Genomic DNA, 6,185 nt, shown 5'->3' with positions numbered 1-6,185 from the left:
AACCCAGGTACAAAGGAACATTCCAGGTTGTTCGACTTCAGACAAACACAAAGTAGGAGTCTGGTCTGTTCACCTAGAGACCTGCTGAACCCTTGGACTCTCTTTTTTTATTTTCTGAGATTCCTATGCATAAAGAAAAAAGATATAAACCAGTACTATCAAATCATGATTTATTTGGGATATTACTTTGTAATAATTGGAATGGTGTTTTTGGTACTGTTTAAGGATTTAAGTTGTGTGCTCAGGGAGAGCTGGACAGTAACAGGAAACTGCCAGGCAAGATGGCCTGTGTCCTACCTGTTAGGCTATTCCTAGAATGAAGATCATGGATTCATTTGAATAACCTAAAGTTGTGGGACCTGAGCCAGTGACACTGCGTCCGCCACTATGACAGGTCTCCCTGCAGTCTGAAAGCACCACCTGGGGGAATAGCTGAACCCAGGGCCTTTCAAGAACTCCTGGCTTTAAGTCACATCTCAGAATTATTCCTTGGGGGAGAACATGTGGTGGGGAGGGAAGGGGCGGGGAATCAAGGAGAGTGGTTAGGTATCCTGAAATTATCCCCTAATGGCAGCACACTGTCGTATCCCAATCTGTGCTGTCCACTTGACAGCCACCATACACATGTGGCCATTTAAGTCAGTTAACACTGAAGACAACAGAATCTATGGCCTCATTGCAGCACACACATTGATTTAAAAAAAACTAATGCATTTATGTTTTAGGTGTATGGATGCTCTGCATGCATGCGTATCTGTGAACTGCATCCATTCAGTACTCATGGGGATCTGAAGAGGGCATCGGATCCCCCTGGACTGGACTGAGAGATGGTTGTGAGCTGCCACATGAGTGCTGGGAATGAAACCCAGGTCCTCTGGAAGAATATCCTCTGCTCCTGACCCATGAGGCATTTCTAGACCCAGGAACTACTACTCACATTTCAAGAGCTCAGAAGCCTTGGTACTAGGTGGCTGGCAAATTAGCCAGAGCAGATGGGTGGTGTTTCCTCTCCTGCAGGGAGCTCTGGGGCACACAGTGCAGATGCATCAGCAGAACTCCAAGGCTCTGGGTGATTAAGTCCATGAAGTCAACAGCACGACGGAGTCCGCATCCAGATCAGGAGGCTGGCGTCAGGGGGCCTCTAACTGTGTTCTTCAAACACAGCATTAGACGTGTTAGACCATAGCCAGCTGATGAGCGTCTCATCTTCAAACTGGTCAACATATGAGACAGGATGCAGTCTCCCTAAAATATTTAAGGTGTGACTCAGTGTAGATCATGTTTAAAAAAAAACAAGGAGTCACTTTTTCATGGCTCTGCTTTTCTTTACCAGTGGCAGAAGTTGGTGGGAGGCAAAGAACATTTTGAAAGAAGTAAAAGAAGGAATGAAATACATCAATGTAGGTGAGGTTGCAATCTGGTGCAGCTGCTCTGGAAATCTATATGAAGAATGCTCTGAAGGCTAAAAATAAGCCATACCACACGTTAGCAAATGCCCAAAGGACCTGACAGCCTTCTCCACAGACACTTGCTCAGCCAAACTCACTGACGCTCTACTCACAGCGGCTAGGAAATGGGAACAGCAGAAATGATCTTCAAGGGAAATGTAATGTATATGTATAATTGAATACCATTCAGCTGTTAAAAAAAGATAAAATCATGAACTTTGCAGGTAAATAGATGGATCACTAGAGAAGATCATAGTGAGTGAGGTAACCCAGGCCCAGAAAGTGGAACAGATACTCTTCCTTATTTGTTGAACCTAGCCCTGCCTCCTCAGACGTGAGCCTATAACCTTGAGTAACCACAGAATTCAGGAAAGTAAAAAAGGATTAAGAGGGCAGGAAAAGAGAGCTAGAAATCAGAATAGAAGGGTCCAGGAGATATGAAGGGGAACATGGGGGAAAAGCTTTAGTTGGGAAGGAGAAAGTAGGGAAAGAGAAAAGATGGAGGGAGGAAGGATGTGCCCAAATCTGCCTACCATAATGTTCTACTTGTAGGTTTCTAGGACCCTCTGGATCCTTCTACTTTGTCATTCTCCCATGCTTCTCTCATCTAGAGTCCCAATAGGATGTCCTCCCCTCTGTCCCAGTTTCCCAGTAAGTGAAGGCTTTCATGGGACATGCCCCTTGGGCTAGTATGCAGATATAAGTGCTTATATAGTTTAAATATAGTTCTGTAACATGAGGTAACAAAGCCTTCCTAATGAGTCATAGGCTATCTTACAAAAACCCCAGTGCCAGCCATAAAATGTTGACTTCTGAGTTTTTTTTGTTTTTTGTTTTGTTTGTTTTTTGACTTCTGAGTTCTTAATCAGAGGAAGGAAAGAGATTCCAAATACAACATAGGCTATTGCTACCGTCTGTAGATGCCTCTCAGAAGCCGAAGATAAATCCCTATTGCTGAAGAGACCATGTACATAAGACGCAGAACTCACAGCGTCCAGGCTGTATTGTATTCGACACCTTCCCTGAGCGCTAACTCTCGTAGTACAGCGAGGAGATGCGTACACTGCCAAGATAAGAAAGAAACCAATACTTCTACTCATCCTCCTGCAAACTACAGCAATGACCAACATGGTAAGGTATCCCCCCAAAATTGCAAAATAGCAGTACTTATATCTTGGCAGTAACTAACAAATGTGTAGTTGAACGTAAGGCTTTTTCCACAGAAGGGAAACCGTGCACATAGCACTGTAGACCTATCCACCTACATACATATGGCTAATGAGGTCTTTGATCTCAGAAAAGAACCTACTACTGTCACTTTCCTAAGACAGTATAATTCCCAGCTGCACTGTAAATACATAACCTTATTCCCACAGTTAAGTGTCTCCCTCTCCCATCAGCAAAGAAGCTTTTTTTTTTCAACAGATAAAAATTAAAGAAAGCGACAACTGGTTCAAATTGCAGAGAACAACTGGTTGCGAAGTACCCGGTCTCAGATTTTATTTCTTCTACAAAAGACCTATACTCAAGGCTCAGGGAGCATTGCAAAGGAAGAAGAGTTGAAAAGATGCTAAGAGCCAGGGAAGCAGGAAATCTGCCAGGAGATTGTGTCCTCATGACATAACAGTGACATGGCTTCTGAAGAAAACTTGAACAATGCCACCAGTTGACGTTCCAAAGTGGAGAGGAGAATATCACAAGCCTGCCCCCATCCTGCGTAGATAAGGGATTATAAATGATTAGTAGGTGCTGAGAGAGACTAGTCTTCCTCAAGGATGAAATCCCTAAATTGTTACCCAGTACCAAGCCGTCAGCCCTAAGTACATGTACATAAAAGCCGCACTAAACAGACCCATCAGGTTGTACTTACACATTTACTTACATACGTGTAACAAGAAAACCTTTTAAAATGGAGTACATGAATTTGAGAGGGAGACATTATGTGAAAGCGTGAAGGAAGGATGACATAATTTACTTTAAAATTTAAAGCATCTCTAAATATCTTTAAAACAAGGGTCAGGAGAGATGGCTCAGTAGATAAGAGCCAATTCTGCCTTTGCAGAGGACCTGATTTTTGTTTCTGGCAGCCATGTTGAGTGACTCACAAGTACTTGTAACTCTGGCAGCAATCTAATGCCTCTGATTTCTGCAGGCACCTTCATTCTCACGCAGACGGAAATATGTATACATAGTTCAAGTTCAAGATATGAAACAAACCAAAGTGTGCTGAAACACTCCTTTAGGCAGGAGGATGACAATTCAAGGTAAACTCGGGCTACTTAACATGATATTGTTTAAAAAATAATTTGCATTGTTATGGCACACTTTCATGGTCTCAGAAGAGGACCAAAATCTCTGCATCAGAAAAGAGGTCAGCTCCTCCCTCCCAACAGTTGAGTGTAAACAGCATCATCTGGAGACTTTTCAGAAGTTCCAGGTGGTGTGGCTTATGTACTGTGCATTCCAATGGATTTGTGGCCAGGTGCCAATGGGAGGCTATCTGAGACTCTGATGTCAAAGAGCAAGCACGCCTGACTTGTCCTTGAAAAAACAACTGATGACATTGCTTCTGCATAGAATAAAAAATTATCCTACTCTTCATCAACCGTGTCAAGCTTCTCACAGGACAAGCACTGGTTATAAACATTGTAGGGTGTAGCTGAGACTACAGCTCAGCGGCAGAGCACTTAGCCAAATGTGAATGAAGCCCTGGATTAGATTCCCAGCACCACAAATAAAAATAAGGAGGCTGGGGTTGGGGCTTAGACTTGGCGCTCTTCCAGAACGCCCAGCGTCCATAGCGGCATGGCGCTCTTCCAGAGCACCCGGCGTCCCGGCGTCCGTAGCGGCATGCCCAGGGACCCAGGAGTGAGGACCCTGCAACTCGCTTGACAAGGATCAGAGCTTGGGGTCTCCACCAGATGACCCTGAATGGACAGGAGTTGAATCGCCTGACAAAGATCCGATCCCTCCTGACCCCCGAGCTCATCGGTTATTGTGACGCCACCTGTTACTTCCATGACGGCGGCTTTCGCTCTCTTCTCCTCTCTCCTGATCTTGAAGGACTCCCCTTGGGCTGTTCCTGGTTCTCCGACAATCACCTCTCGAGTCAGACGTTTGGTGCAAGCTGACAGGCAGTGTTTTCGGTAGCTGCTAGCAGGCGGGCACACAAGCAAGCGAGCAAGCACACCACAGAACACAGTCCTCAGTTCTTTGTTTAATTTTTTTTTTTAGAGAAGTAAAGTCAAAAATTTTTTTAAGGAAGTAGAGTCATTTATTTCACATGAGAGCTGCATAAAACTACAGAATTTCAGCCTCATCCAAATTTCGGGAAACAGAAGCAAGCTCCATGTCTATGCCCCACTAGCCCCAAAGGCAAACACATAATTTTATTTCTTAGTAACTTCGATGTTTGAACTCTTCAGTCAGTTTTGTTTTGACTGAAGGGCACAGCTTTTGCGGTTTCCTTTCAACTAGACGTTAACCACTAGACAATAGTACTCTTAGGCTATTTCTGTGTAGAACGGCTGGACACCACTTGCAGTTAATTTTTCAAGCTCAGCCTGGTGCCTAACTAGACATCTTTTCTAGAATCCTTGAGTATAGCAAAATTCAGCAGCATCCTTAAGTGCTTCAGCTCTAATATATTCTTTAAGAATCCTAATCTTTTCTTCTTTAGTATGACAATTCCAAGGCCTGCCATCTGTGGCAGCTGCTTTGCTCACCATTTATTTCACTCTCGGTTCACGCCTTCCTCAGAATCCACCCAAGCCTTTTTTTTTTTTTTAAAGTTCCAATTCATAGGCATTTTTTTTCCTTTTGCTTAATCAAGTGTTCAACCCTGGGATTTCTTTCCTCAGTGTCTCATGGTTTTCATCTGCCATTTGTTAATCATCAACCACTGAAAAATTTAGTAAGGAGCAAAATTTGCATTTTTCCCAAATTAATGTTGTTTCCTCATGAGAGACATTTTTATCCTTAAGCGTGAGTTGCTGGCCAGGTATTATTACCTGATTTTGGCGGAACCTGATTTTGGTTTCTGTGCTCAGCGGTTTTTGGCGAAGCGAGAGCAGGGGGGAGGAGAGCCCATCAAGATAAGGAGAGAGGAGAGGAGAGTGAAAGAAAACATTATGAAAGTCACAGGTGGTGTCGCAACAAGTGACGAGCTCATGGGTCAGGAGGGATCGGATCTCTGTCAGGTGATTCAACTCCTGTCCAATGACGGCCATCTGGAGGAGACCTCAAGCTCGGATCCTTGCCGAGCGAGTTGCGAGCTCTCCGCTCCTGCACGCTGTTACTGGCCACCCAGGGTCTCAGTTCCCAGCACCTTCAGGGTAGTTCACAGCCTCCTGTAACTCCAGCTCCAGGGAGCCCAGTACCCTCTGTTGCACTCCTCTTCGGCACAAGGAATGCATGTAGTAAGCATTTTTCCTTATACATTACACTCTGGCTGCAGTTTCCCCTCCTTCCACTTCTCCCAGCTCCCTCCCTACCTCCCTTCTTCCCCAGATACACTCCTTTTCCATCTCTCTTCAAAACTGAGCAGGTTTCCCAGGGACATTAGCCAAACATGACACATCAAGTTGCAATAAGACCAGGTCGAAACCCTTCTATCAAGGATGGGCGGAGGATCCTAGAAGGAGGGAAAGAGTCCCATGAGCAGGGAAAAGAGCCAAAGACACTCCCCACACCCACTGTGAGGAGTCCTGTAAGAACATCAACGTGCAGAACCATAAT

This window comes from Acomys minous, assembly GCF_964271855.1.
Source record: "Acomys minous genome assembly, chromosome: 20".
Taxonomy (NCBI): domain Eukaryota; kingdom Metazoa; phylum Chordata; class Mammalia; order Rodentia; family Muridae; genus Acomys; species Acomys minous.
The sequence above is the reverse complement of the archived record's forward strand: the minus strand, read 5'-3'. Positions refer to the sequence as shown.